Consider the following 15444-nt stretch of genomic DNA (forward strand, 5'->3'; position numbering starts at 1 on the left):
AATCCACATGAGGCCTCTTACAACTGTGAGACCTGAGTCTGACTCCCACCCTCCCCAACAGGCCCTGCTAGAGGGTCTTGCTGAGTCCTCCACCACTGAGATACTGTCACACCCAGTGGGGTCACACCCCAGTGGAGCTGGGAGTTCAATGCCCCATGAGTTAGGAGATGATAACTTATGGGGCATTGAACTCGCCTTGAACATCTCCTGGACCATGCTTAGGAGATGATACCCAGAATTGGTCTCCACCTTTGTTAGGATTATGAGGCAAATTTTATCTTACTTTCCCCAAGTAATAAATAAAACCAAAATGCACTGAAATATAACATTCTTACCTGTTGAAAAAGCTAAGAGCAATCAATACCCTAGAGAGAACCTGCAGATTTTTCTTTTACAGATAACACTGCAAGCCTTCTTAGGAACAGGGAGAGGTCAAGGCAGTGTGGAGAGGAACTGATGAATAAAATAAAACACCTTTAAAAATGCTTGCCTATGTTCTTTATGTGTCTCCAGTATTGTGACTATTAAATTGACATGTACTTTAAAAAATGCCTTGATTGAAAAGATGAACAAATACATGATGTCATTTTGGCATGAAAAAGTCATTTGATTATGTATACAAGAGGAATAAAGTCCATGTTGGAGCAAGTGATATACCTTATTATACCTTATTAATATACCTATTAAGTATATAGCACACTTGAGGGGAAATGCCTTATTTTTGTTGGTTACCAAGGAAAGCAGCAGTAGTTATCATGGCAGACTAACAGATCACGAACTGAGTGGTGTAATTTATTCTTTTCCAAAGTTACATGCTACTGCTTCTCTCATTACTTATTTGGAACCCAAATTTGGTCATATATATCCATGTGCTGGATAAAAGGGGGAGAGTGAACTGTGGAATATGAAACTGTGACTCTCTTCCATCCATCCTAATGAGAAGATCTAATTAATACTCAAAGCATAATTCCCTATAAAAGATGTCACCTTGATGCATTAAAAATATTACAAGCAATGAAAATTTGGGTTAGAACTAACAAAAGTAGGTGCTGTGATCACCATTATCATAATTCAAAATGAAATATATGGATCAAAGTTTGTAATGTGAATAAATTCCAGTTCCATCTAAAAACATTACATAATTTATAATATATTTCTTTTAGAATTTTTTTTTAAAACCTATAACATGCTAGGTGCTGCAGATTCCTAAAACAAGGAATGTGGACCTGATCTTTTAGGAGCTGGGGACTTAATGGGAAGAGACCGGGATGTACAATCACAATACACTATTTTCATTTTGATTGTACACATGCCCCTGTTACCCAGAACATGAATGTAGCTGATCAAATTTGGGTTCCAAATCAGTAACAAGAGAAGCAGAAGCTTATAATATTGGAAGAGAATGAATTACGACACCCTCTTACTGGTCTGTTTGTCTGCCATGATAAGGAATGCTGCTTTCCTTGATAACCTACAGAAACAAGGAAGTCTCCCCACCCCAATTTTCCTGGCCAGGACTATGAACAAACAGTATGAACTCACCATGGGGGATGGGATTCATTTGGTCTGGGATAATTAAGTAGATGTTCACTAAAAAGAAGGAATTTTAGTTTGAACTTATAGCTCTTGGGTTAAACCTAGGGTTTACTAAGTAAAGAAGAGAGGAAATGAATAAATAAATGTCCTTCTCATGAGAAACAGTAAAAGGCAAAGGCAGAGAAGAATGAATGGGAGCTGAAGATTGGATATGAATCAGGCTGTGGCTGAAACATTGTGCATGTAGAGTACAGCTTAGATGTTTAAAGGTGTTCCAGTTTTTGTACAGGTGCATTGCTCTGAGAGACCTATGCTCCTTTATTCTTATTTTACTTTGACCTTACTCCTGACCCCTAGCTAGCTACTTCTTCCAGACTGAATCTATTGACTTTGTTTCCAGATTAACCTTGCCCAGGCCAGATTTCTGGGTTCTTTTCCTCCAGTCTCCATCCACCTTTACACCTAGACGGACTTCTTGGTCTCCACCCTATGTATTCTACCCATGGCTGTCCCTTTTATTCTTTTTCCATTAATAAAAAGAATGTTAATCCATTTTCTATTGCTCCAACAAAATACTCGAAACTGAAAACTAATAAAAGAGGTTTATTTCAAGATTGGGCAACCTCATCTGTTTGGCCTCTGGAGAGTGCCCTTTTGACTAGGTCTCAATGTGGCAGAGAACCGAAAATGAAATCAACTACATGGAGAAGGGACTAAGTGCGTAAAGTGACCTCAATTTATAACAACCTACTCTCACAGGAACTAATGGTTTGGATATGAGGTGTGCCCCAAAAGCCACCGTGTGAGACAGCGCAAGGATATTCAGAGGAGAAATGATTGGGTTGTAAGAGTCTTAACCAAATCAGTGATTTAATCCCCTGGTATGGATTAACTGAGTGGTAACTGAAATGGGGGTGGGAATTGGGACATGGATTTGGGTATATATCTGTACCTGGCCAGTGGACTGACTCCCTCTCTGCTTCCTGATCACCACATAAACTACTTCCCTCTGCCACATTCTTCCACCATATTGTTCCTGTCTCACCTGGAGCCCTGAGAAATGGAGATGGCTGTCTATGGATTGAGACCTCTGAAACCATGAGCCCTCAAATAAACTCTTCCTCCTCTACAGTTTTGCTGGTTGGATCATTTAGTCACAACGTCGAGAAAGCTGACTAAAACACCCTTTGACACCAGAATTAATCCCTTTCAAAGGTGGTGTCTATGATGACCTAACTACCCTGCACCAGGTCCCCACCTTTTTTTAAAGTTTCTATAACCAAGCTCCCAGTGCCTGAACTCTTGGGAAAACACTTGAACCCTATCCAAACAAAGCATAAAAAAATAAACATTCTGATTTCCCACAGAAACCAGAAGATTTTTTAAAAAGTATTTTTGTAAATATATTAAAATGTGGAAGCAACGTAGATGCCCTTCAATAGATGAATGGATAAAGAAACTGTGATATATATACACAATGGACTATTACTTAGCATTAAAAGAGAATAAAATTATGGCATTTGCACATAAATGGATACAGCTGGAGAATATCATGCTAAGCAAAGTAAGCCTATCCAAAAAAAAAAAAAAAAAAACAAAAAAAAAACAACAAAGGCCAAATGTTCTCTCTGATAAGTGGATGCTAATCCATAATGGGGAGAGGGAGGCATGGGAAAATGGAGGAACTTTTGACTGGGCAAAGGGGAGGGAGGGGAGAGAGGATGCATGGGGGCAGGAAAGATGGTGGAATGAGATGGATGTCATTACCCTAGGTACATGTATGACTGCACATATGGTGTGATGCTGCATCATGTATAATCATAGAAATGTAAAGTTGTGCTACAGTTGCGTACAATAAATCAAAATGCATTCTGCTATCATATATACCTAGTTAAATTAAAAAAGAATATAGCAGTTAATGTATTTTTATTACTTTAGCTTTATTTGGTTCAGAACATCAAATTCTTAAATATCTTTGATTTTTTCCTAGCTTTTCTTACAGTTTATGAATTTTTCTTGCTGCTGTTTTTTCTGTATTATTTATTGCTTTATTATTACTTAAGTAAATTTTGGTTGTAGGTTAATTTTTCATTTTCATGTGTTTTTTCTCTTTTTATTCTTTTCTTTGCATTTAAATTTCTCTGACACTAGTATCATATCTTCACATTTTTTTATTAACATTTTTATGGTCTGGATTTGTTTATGATTTCAAATTAATCTTTCAAAATTCTTTTATATTATTTGTATTTTATTGAACATACAATTGTTGCTGTTTTACCCAACCTGTGATTTTTTAGTCATTTAATTAATATATTAATATTTTTTAGAAAAAGTTATCTTTGAACTCATTTCTGTCTTCTTGATATCATTTATGCTGTCTATAATGTGAGTTCAATTGAACCAATTTTTAAATCAGCAAACTAATATTTTACTCAAGTGTCTTGGATTTGGTCTTCAGTTTCTGGTGCTGTCAATACTATTCGGGCAAAATATTTAATTGCCGTTATACTGTCCAATTTTTACTCTTACTTTTTCAGACTTTGCTTTTTATTATTGATTTACTTACTCGTTAATTACGCTAAGGAATAGGACCAGATCATGACCAAGAAATCAATTTGCTTGCTCAATTCAAACATATTCCACAAGTGTTTCTGTGAAAATGTGTTGACTTTAAGGGATTCTCTTTGAAAACTACATAACCAGTGTAAATTTGAGCAAATCTTGCATGAAAATAGCAATTTCCATGAGAAATATTAAATTCAAAAAACACTGAAATCTTCCAAAAATTGCATTCCCAGCATGAATTGGCACAATCCCAAAGTAGGGAGAATAAGAATGGCAAGTAAGCATTACTGCTTATGGTTTTATGGACCATCTGGGTGTTTCCTCGGGTCTCAGGTGGACTCCCTTATGTGTCTGTGGTTATGTATGGGTCAGGTGGTAGCTCTGCCAACCTCAGGGGGTTCTCTTACCTGTTCAGGAGACAGCTGGTTTAGGGTGGCCTTAGCTGCTCTCCATGTGCTCTCATCCTCTGGCAGTCTGGCTGGGGGCTTGTTCCTAAGGTGCTGGCAGGACTCCAAAAAAAAGAGGAACCACAAGGTCTCTGGATATTAGTTTGCCCTCATGTCTGACATTCTATCGGCCTCAAGTCTGAAATCCAGCCCAGATTCAAGAGTTGGGGAAATACCTCTGAGTATAGGGTCACTTTGCAAAGACCATGGAGAGTTGAAAACCTGAAACACTTTGGCAATGAGTATTCCACATGTTACGGTGGGTCCAACATCCCTAAGCTGAAAATCTGAAATCAGTAATACTCCAAAATCCAAAAGTTTTTGAGCACCAACACAATACCAAAAGTAGAAAGTTCTATACCAGGATGCTTTGTTTAATGCACAAAATTCAGATATTGCATATAAATTGTATACGAAACATAAATGAAATTCTTATTTAAATTTGAGTCCTATCTCCCAGAGATCTCATCATGTATACGCAAATATTCCAAAATCTGAAAAAAAAAAAAAATCCGAACTCCAAAATATGTGTGGTCCCAGCCATTTTAGATCAGGGGTACTCAACTTGTACTTGGAATTCTAATCTTTGTGCATTCACATCTCCTGCCTGTGCACCTTGGGTTTTCTGAGGGGCTCAGGAAGTTTTCATGAAGAGGAGGTCTATTTCATCAGTTAAAAAAAAAACCTGGAATGAAGTTTATTGTGTAGCAATTCATTTGGGGGCTCTTGGAATGTGTCATTCTATGACCTGATGCCAACATTGCCATCTTGAAATTTTGGTGTCTTCTGCACTCTGGGACTATTGACAATGTTTACATAGCAATTCCTGAACTTTCCAAGAGTCTATGTTTTTCACACTTAAAATAATTTTGGAGAAGAGTCATATTTACACATTTGTTTTTTATATTGGTGTTTGTAAAACACTAGTGTAATTTAAGAAAGAGAAAATTTATACACTTACTCATTGTTCCATTATCAACATGTCCATTTTCAGGAATTGTTCATTTTCTATGAATGAATAATTCATCTATCTGAGATTTGTGAATGTATAAACACAGACCCAGGATTCTACAAAAGCTATGCTTATGTTATTTTTCTCAAGCATATAGTAAGCACTCTCCAGTTAAATAAATCTAGTTGTAAAGAATAAAAAATAAAGAATAAAAAAGTCATTCTCAATGTACTTTTTCTAAATTTATTTAAAAACCATGGCTCTCATTCAAAATTTGTGATTTGTCCCTTTTGAACTTGTCAAGACTGACAATTACATGAAATTATAGTATTTCATAAATATGCTGTTAGGTAAAATTGCTAGAGTCAAAACTTAGGAACAAAAAACAATTTCCTTAATATGTATGTACATTAATCATCTTCACAACATAAAATAAAAATGGAGAATTTGAATAATTCTTACTTTAACAGTTCTATTTGATTGAATATTAATAAGCTTTAAGATGTTTGTCAAGATAATCACTATATATAATAAAAACGAGGAAAAAATTCCTTGCTTTAATAAGTTATCTTCTTTGTGATTGATAGCTCTTTGGTACTGTTATACAATCAAAAAATTTGAAACAATCATGATATTCCAAGTTATTGAAACCGAATTTAAATAATTAATCAAGTTTAGTGTGATGGTGGTCTCTAAGGATAACTAATTAAAATAGAAATACAATTAGCCACTTATCCCTAAATGAAAGTTTTTGTTCTATTTTTACTAGTGCCTGAGTACTAACTAAAGACACAGTAAGTAATAAATACAATGGAGGGGAACTTTACCATATTGTTATTGGTGCATTATAGCTGTACACAATGGTGGGATTTGTTGTTACATATTCATACATGCACACAACATAACAATATAATTTGGCCAAAATCATTCCCCAGTATTTCCTCTTTCCTGCCCCTGATCCTTCCCTCCACTCTATTGATCTCCCTTTGATTTTCAGGAGATCTTCCCCACCATTCTTCTTCGTTTCCCTCCCTAGCATCTACATTTGAGAGAAAAATATATGACCCTTGACCTAAGTTTGGCTTATTTTGCTGAATATAGGTGTTTAAGTTCCATCTGATTAATATTTGAATTAATTTAATCACCCCAACAACCTATTAGTTCAGGCAAGTTATGAGTTTACACAACTTGCCCAAATTCAAACCCAGTCTGTGGTGGATCCAGTATATTACCTGCCTCAAGTACCTGTTCTTTAATGAAGACCGCATGACATTTGGCCCCATGTGTATACTCTCCTGAGAGCACTTAGCCACTTTCACTTACAAGGATGAATTCAAAGGACACATGACAGAACAATTTTCAGCCTTGAAAAACAGCCACAGAAAGGGCAGACTCATCTTCCAAACACTCTTTTCTAGCAAACAGACCTGATCCCTTTAATTGGGGTTGTGGGAAATTTCAAAAAATAAAGTGTGAAGATTTTAAATCCCATATTAAAATTCATTCTAGCGATGTTGAGCCTGCATTTTATTTTGCATAAAAGAAAAACTAATTAGTAATATTGAATTTTTATTGATTATAAAATTTTTATTATATCATTATGCCTTATAGTATACTTAGTGAATACTGTACTCCTTATAACCTCTATGGAAGGAGTGCTCTTTTTTAAAAAAAAATATTTATTTTTTTAGTTGTAGTTGGACACAATACCTTTATTTCACTTATTGATTTTTATGTGGTGCTGAGGATCGAACCCAGGGTCTCACACGTGCAAGGCGAGTGCTCTACTGCTGAGTCACATCCCAAGCCCAGGAGTGCTCTTCTTTATGTCACTGATATTGGGCTCAGCCATATGACTCTCTTTGGCTAGTGGGTCACTTTGCAAAGACCATGAAGAGTTGAAAACCTGAAACACTTTGGCAATGAGCATTCCACATGTTACGGTGGGTCCAACATCCCTAAGCTGAAAATCTGAAATCAGTAATACTCCAAAATCCAAAAGTTTTTGAGCACCAACACAACACCAAAAGTAGAAAGTTCTATACCAGGAAGCTTTGTTTAATGCACAAAATTCAGATATTGCATATAAATCGTATATGAAACATAAATTAAATTCTTATTTAAATTGATATGCAAAGTGATAATGCGCCAACTCCAAGCCTACCCTTTGAAAGTCAACACAAGTGTCCTTCTGTCCTTCTTGTCCTCCATTCATTCGTACAACACCATGAGAAGATTGTGCCCTATGGACAAGTCATGGGTCCAATCTTCAGCTTAGGTCCAAGAGTCACCATGTTCAGCCTAAATCCAAAATCTAGAGCATGATGACTTCATGTTCAAAGGAAATAATGAAACCAAACCTCTGGAATATGGTGTCACCTAGCTGGGGAGCCTCCCAGAACAGCCATATGGTAGCAAACATTCTACAACATTTTTCTGTTGTCCTCATTTTGGTCTCTCTCAATAGATGTCTTTGGTGAAGACTTTAGTTTATTGCTGTATTTTCTTAAGAGTATTTGAATGACTTTCTTAAGAATTAAATGCGTTGGAACATCAAGTGAATTATTGACTCATGTTGTTCAAGACTAAAAGCAAATCTAATAAATGTGCTATTAAATTCTGTTATCAATCTACCTAAAAACCTATAGCACTTATTTGTAGGATTTCCATAGTGAAGCTTACTGATATTGAATACTTTGTTATGAAAAGCTGATTTATCAGTGGGGACCCTACATGATTATTAGTGTCAAGAACAAGTTGAACTATCATAGTCTAATAAAGATAATTCAATGGTGGAAAGCCTGGCATAGTGATTTTTAATTCTGCCTTCACATAACAACCACCTGGGGATGTTTGCAAAATCCTTAGGTTAGAGACTCACCCCAAACCAAAGGATGATTGTTTTTAAAAGCTCTCTGGGTGATTTAGCTGTGCAATTAAGGTTGAAAGTGAGTATATATGTTTTATGTGATTTTCAAAATGTCAATCTGGAAAGTTTTCTTATAACGAATGTCCCACAAAGAATATCATCCTCTGTATTCTGGTGTTATATTCAGGCAAAACAAAACTAATAAAAAGCATAATTTGTAAATTATTCTGTATATTGATTTAGAAACTTTTACCAGGATTATAATTCATTAACTTTATTATTATTATTTTCAGTTATATTCAAATATACTTAATAAAAATGAACCATCTGACTTTCTTCTTCTTCTTCTTCTCAATAAGATGGCCTTCTTGTAGTTGGTGTCCTTTACAATGTTTAAGTTCTAGTGATGCTCTGAATTACAGGGGTAACAGCCATCCCCAAGAAGATGAGATGAATGTATATTGAAAGATAAAAAGTTAGGCAGCATCTCTGGGTTACCTACTCAAAATTTATTTCGCCTCTTTCCTGTAAGAGTATTTTTTTAAAAAAAAATTGTTCTTTTTAGATATATACGACATTAGAGTGCATTTTGACATATTAGACATACATGGAATATAACTTCCCATTCTTGCCATTGTACATGATGTAGAGTTACACTGGTGGTGTATTCGTATATGAACATAGGAAAATTAATTCTACTGTCTTTCCTATTCCCATCTCCCTTCCCTTCCCTTCATTCCCTTTGTGTAATCCAGTTAACTTCTATTCTTCCCTTCTCCTCCACCCCACCCTGATTGTGTTAGTATATGAGAGAGAACATTTGGATTTTGATTTCCATCTAACTATTTTTAAATGCACAAATTTAGTGGCACTGAGTATATTCCCATTGTTGTGATACCATCACCACCATCTATGTCTTTTTATTTTCACTATGTAAAACTAAATCCATGTACATATAGAACAAACAAACAAACAAAAAAATCTCTGTACCCTATCTCCTCAACCCCTGGACAACCCCTAGACACCACCATTCTACTTTCTGTCTCTATAAATTTGACAACTATGGCTACTTCATATAAAAGGAATTACTTGGAAGTATATATCTTTTCATGACTGTTTATGACTTTTCATAACTAGCATATTTTATAGAAAAAGGCCTCTATAATATCCTCAAAATTCATCCATGTTATTGCATGAGTGAAATTTATTTTCAAGGCTGAACAATATTCATGGAATACATACATAATATTTTGTCTATTAACCTGTCTATGGACACTTGAATTACTTCCACTCGTTGGCTATTGTGACTAATACTGCCATGAACAGGAGTGAACAAATATCTCTTCAAAACCCTGCTTTAAATTCTTTGGGGTATATACCAAGAAGGAAAATTGCTAGATCATATGGTAATTTTTTGAGGAATCATACTGTTTTCCACAGTGGTTACATCATTCTATATGCCCTCTAACAGTATACAAGTGTTCCAATTTTTCTACATCCTTACCAACACTCATTGTTTTACTTTTGTTTGTTTGTTTTTAATTTTGTAGCCATTCTAATTGTTATAAGGTGATATAATTCAATGTGGTTTTGATTTGTATTCCCTAATGATTAATGATATGGAGAGTCTTTTCATGTGCATTTTGGTCATTTGCTCATTTTTGGAGAAAACTGCCTATTCAAGACTTCTATTGTTCTTTAGTCTGGTTTTTCATTTTTGTTGTTGTGTTGTGGGAGTTTTTTTATATATTTTGGATATGAGCCCCTTGTCAAATACATGATTTGTAGATATTTTCTTCCATTCTGTGAGTGAGTTGCCTTCTCTCTCCTCTCTCTATTGATTATATCTTTGGATGCACAGAAGTTCTTCATTTTGAGGTAGTCCAATTTAGCTATTTTTACTTTTTACTTTTTTTTCTTTTTTGCCTATGCTTTTGGTGTCATATCCAAGAAATCACTGCCAAACCATCCATTTGCCTTTAGTAAAATCTGTCTTCTAAGGCACAAAAGATGATTTGCAATGCAAATCAATTGGACAGCCTGGATTAATTTTCTCATTCAAAACACAGGATATTAAGAATGAATAAAATTAAAACTGGCAAATTCTGGAGTTTTATTGAAACTCTAATTTTTGAAAAAGTATTGTACTTTATTTGCTTAACTACTCAATTACTTTGCCTGAGGTCCCTAATTTCTTTGCAGCTCCTGGGTCCTTTCAAATTGAAATATAATGGGAGCTCCTTTGAAGTCAAAGTCTAAGTATTGTTTCACTTTTTTTCTTTAGTAAGTTGCATAGAGCAGCTTCTCAACATAACCTTCAAATAATAAGATATTAACCCAGGAGTGGCTATTAATGTTATTTGTACTGTATGTTCACTTTCTGGATGAATGAATTGAGATCCTAAAGGAAAAGTAATATAAGGGATCAATACTGAGTACAAAATAGATAGATATGTTTAGAAGTTTGGCAGATTGTATGAACTATTGGGTAATGCATCCCTGAAGAATGTTGGTGTGGATGTCACACAGTAATTGTGAGCAAAGGCAAAAGAAGTACATGGAAATAAATATTGGGTCCCCACAAAAATTTAATCTGTAAGTTTCTTCCTCAGTCTTGTAAAATGCTCCTGAAAACTGTCAGCCAATTCCTTGGCTGCATCCTCCAGGTATTAGCAAAGTATCTTAGGAGATACTTAGAGATCCTGTGTAAATTGCCATCTTGGCTAAGCAGGCTTCATATTTTTAAATTCATTTCATTTGTTAAAGTTTACAGTATTGTAGACTTTAAGGAGCCTTACAGCCTTATGCCCTTACTTTCAGATGGGGAAACAAAGACCTAGAGAGTTACTGAGTTAACACGGATACATTGCCAGTAAATGGCATAGTTAAGATCCTAATGGAACTTCTAAGTTGAAAAGCTTACATATCGTTAGCAATGTCACCAGAGGCAGAAACAAACAAAAAAGGGGACTGTAGTTAAGCGTTCTTGAACTTGAGCTCTCTCCTTGTCTTCTGAGAGCTTGCTTTCACCTCAACCATCCACAAAACCAAAAAATCTTTGGCTTCTAGCCAAACCAAGTAACAAAGCCTCTGGGATCCTGGCCATAGGAACACCCCTTCTCCAGCGGATTCTTCTTTAGAGATGATCTCACTGCCACCAGAAAAGGGATGACTGGGTTTTACCCAATTTTCTCCACTCTCAGTTACCTTTAATAAAAGGGGCTTCATTAAACACAAATTAGCATATCTTGTTACTCCAAGTATTGCTGTTTCTGTATTCACACACACACACACACACACACACACACACACACATACACACAATAAAAAATTGTATTGACAAAATCGGCAATTTTCCAAAATGTTCAGATTCATCTGACCTTCCAAATAACAACATCCACTGGCAAATTATTGGACATCTGTGAGAGTCATTTGGGGTTGAATTAAATTTTTGATGTGCTGTGAAATTAGGTCAGTGCGTTAGAATTACTTTTTAATAGTTATGAATGCACTAATAAAATGTTGTTCTTCAGTGCAAATTGGCAATGTTCCCAGTCTTGAGGAAGCTTTGAAGGAATGAATTTCAAAATTCCTGATTAACAAATACGTACAAGAAGTCAGAAGAGACAAATTAAGAAATCCTCTACCAAAGTACACAATAAACTCCAGATTTATCTTACCATTATGATTTTAATGGGTCTTATTGATACTGAAAAAGACAACATTGTACAATGCTTTGAATAGGAAATGGAACATTCATAAGAGGAGAAGCTTGTCTTTTTTTCCTTAGAATTTGTGATTCCAGTGAAGTCGTTGTACTCACTCAACTGTTTTCTGGATTGCTTAACAGCAAAAATAGGACAAAGAGACAGGAGCTATGGGGATTCACATTTTTATTGGATATAATAAAGAACTTTTTAATGACAGGCTGCCTTGTGGGGTAAGAAATTCCTGCAGAATACTTCAGCAGAGCTTGGACAGCTATCTTTCAGGGAGAGCTATTTCTTAATTGGATGAGACATGTACTGAATGACTCCCAAGGTCTTTTGAATTGATCATTGTACTGCAATAGTATGTAAATAGCATCAAAAGTATCCCTGGTTAAATCAGTGGTAAATAAGAAGTCCTAGAAATGGATTCTCACCCAACTGAATTTAGAATTTAGCAGAACTAGACCTACGTTTCGGGAACTCTCATAGAGGCTGAGGAACAGCCATAGATTTGAATGGAAAAAGGACCTCAATGGGAGCAGAGGTGTCCGGAAGGTGGTATAAACTTAGATGCCTTCCAGGGAAAGGGTGTATATGGAAGATGGATATAAAACAAGAGTGTAGTGGAGGTTGAGGGCCAGCCTCAAAAGATGTTCAAAATGTAAAGCATTTTCGTTTCCTTTTTTAAAAAAATCAGATTATTACCATTGGCTCTAATGTTCTATATTAGGGACACACTGGAAAGAAGAGAATTCTGGGACAAATGGCAAAAAAAAAAGACACACACACACACACACACACACACACACACACGAGAGCGAGAGAGAGAGAGAGAGAGAGAGAGAGAGAGAGAGAGAGAGAGAGAGAGAGATATCTTCAGTGGGGACATCCATGGCCCATTACCCCTAATGGTTAGCACAGCTGACTGTGGGCAATTTTTTAGGTATCCTAATCTTATGCAAGGCCAGGTTGAATGTTTGCCTCGGTGCCCTTTGGTTTTATCATGTCCAGTGCTCACACATCATGTCCCTTGTCCCCTTTCACATGTTCCTCTTCCTTAGCCTGCCCCTTAGTTACTCCTTAGGATACCTGGCCTCGGGGGCAATGCCTCACATTCAGGACTTATTCTTCTGCCTCCTCTGAATCAAAATTGACTGACCATCCCTCTTCTCTAGATATGTTGTGAAGTAAATTAGTGGCAATATTAAAAGACAGAAAGTACTCTGTGTACTTGTTTCATGGTATTTGCAGGGTAGTCAAGTTTTATTAGAATTGAAAAAAAATATTCCATAAACAGTGCTTCCATAATTATAAAGCCATGAAAGTGGTCCGCAGTTGGGGTGGTAGTTTATAGCACCCCCAGACAGGTCCCTCCCTTTGATGTGTGCATGTAAATTTGGAAACTATGTAATAGAAAGGATTTTTAAATCCCCTACTACACTCTCTACCTGTTCAACAACAAAATCTAACCTTTTTCCTCCCTGTGGAGAAGCTATTGTTTAACAAACACCATGAGTAAAACATTGATCACATCATACTAAACCTAACTCATTGTTTTTCAGTAGTTAAGCATTTATTATCTGTAGAACTAAATGATTTTTTTAAAAAATTAGTGAGTATGATTTTACTATTTTTTGTAAGGCGTTCATTTTGAAGTGCTGCTTTACATACAGATGAAAGTGATTTTTCAACTTATGAGGAAGAAATGCCTTTAAGTTGTCAAGAGTCTAGAAGACGCCATGAGGTAATGGGAAGACCAGGGCTTGAATTTAAGAAGTCATAATCACAACTGATAAAACTGAATCAGTAAACTCCAGTCTTTTGCAACCAAAACCTATGTATATGCCATAAAATACGTGGACTTATACCATAAAATCCAGATCCAAGGAACCTAGAGTAGCCATTCATTTGACAAGAAAAAAAAAAAAGAAAAGAAAAAATGAATGCATTTGATTCCACTGAACTAAAGTTGTCAAACAGAACAAAGAGGCAGGTAATTCCAAACAAGCCTGGTTTTAGTGTTTGAGATGTCATTAAGACCACACTGAAATGTTCTCTATAAAATCCAGTGTTTGCAAACACCAAACCATGCCTTCTACATCCCTTCTACATGCTCAGCTATTGTCTTCCCAGGACTTGAGGATGACTATGGATCACTGTAGCCATTTGGAGTCTCGTGGGAAAACACCACAAATGACCAATACATCCATCTTTTCTAACTTTCTCCTCTTCCAAACCTTTTAAACAAACTGCTAGAGAAGATTGAAACTAAAGTTTCAATTTTTGCCTTTTGATCAATACTTGGGAAAGAAAATAGCACAGGCAAGACTCCCTTGGTTTGTAAGATAGATGAGATCCTCAATTGAACCCAGAAACTGTGTTTGTAGTACTTATAGAGGCTTTCCACTCCAGTTTTGAAAAATGGAAGGCAGAGATAAAAAAGAATATGTTTGTTCTCCTCTCACCTCAAGAATTCATGCTACTTTTACTATCTCACTCATAAAAAAAGGAGAATTAAACTGAACATTTTACAAACTCACCTTAAAAAATACCTCTTGGTTGGCTGTGGACTGTGTTCTGGCCAAATTTTTGCTGGGCTCTTCTGCCACAGAGTTCTTTGCTCTTTAGAAGAGAGACTGCTTCTCTTGGGGCAGGAAGGTCCCTTCTCTCTCTTGGCTGGAAAATAGGCAGGAAGCATCCTGGGGCCGACTTTCTCTATGTTGCTTGGAAGTGGCTTCTCAGCGGCATTGCCAGAATCCAGCACCCACATTCTGCCCTTGTCGAAGTCATACTTTTTTTCCATCTCCCCTTTCAAAAGATAGAAAATGACAGAGACAAAAATACCTGTGGCTGCGATTAAGTAAAGAACATAGAGGGTGACAACTATGGCCAGAGCGAGCATGAGATCTGTAAGGAAAATGATCAGCTCTGAGAACATGTCTACATTTCTCTTCACTCATGGAATGTATTTTAAAATTTCCAAAGGCGCCCACCATGCAAATATATTTTTGAAAAACATGGGCAGGAAAAAGAACATTTCTAAGTACACTAAAGTGTGTTGCAATTCCTCCAAGTATTTACCACGGGGGATTGTATAGTGAAACTTTTGATTTCCCAACTAGTACAAAATTGGCTAAAGGTGAAATATGGCCATTGCTTCACCGCTGATCTGGTAATAGGGAAAAGTCCAAGGATTCATTTTATCCCAAACTGTGAACCAATTCACTTGAATCATCATTTCCAAGGGGTAGAAGCACACTATGTGCATTTGTAATGTACCATGGAAATCTGAGGTTTCTTGGAAAATTAACATGAACCAGTCCAGTGTGAAGGGGAAATTTTTTTAAAGATGTAAATATTCAGAAA

General features: G+C 36.1%; 1 protein-coding gene across 2 annotated transcripts in view; it reads right to left on the minus strand.

Annotated features, from left to right (window-relative positions):
- The window catches only part of Ankef1 (ankyrin repeat and EF-hand domain containing 1), a 61127-nt gene extending 46001 nt beyond the window's left edge, over positions 1-15126 (minus strand). For both annotated transcript variants that reach the window (XR_013090796.2, XM_076851520.2), the window contains exon 1: positions 14619-15126. The gene's annotated coding sequence lies outside the window, so the exon portion shown is untranslated. The remainder of the gene's footprint in view (positions 1-14618) is intronic.
- Positions 15127-15444: the final 318 nt, after the last annotated feature.

This window comes from Callospermophilus lateralis, chromosome 3, assembly GCF_048772815.1.
Source record: "Callospermophilus lateralis isolate mCalLat2 chromosome 3, mCalLat2.hap1, whole genome shotgun sequence".
In the NCBI taxonomy this organism is placed as follows: Eukaryota; Metazoa; Chordata; class Mammalia; order Rodentia; family Sciuridae; genus Callospermophilus; species Callospermophilus lateralis.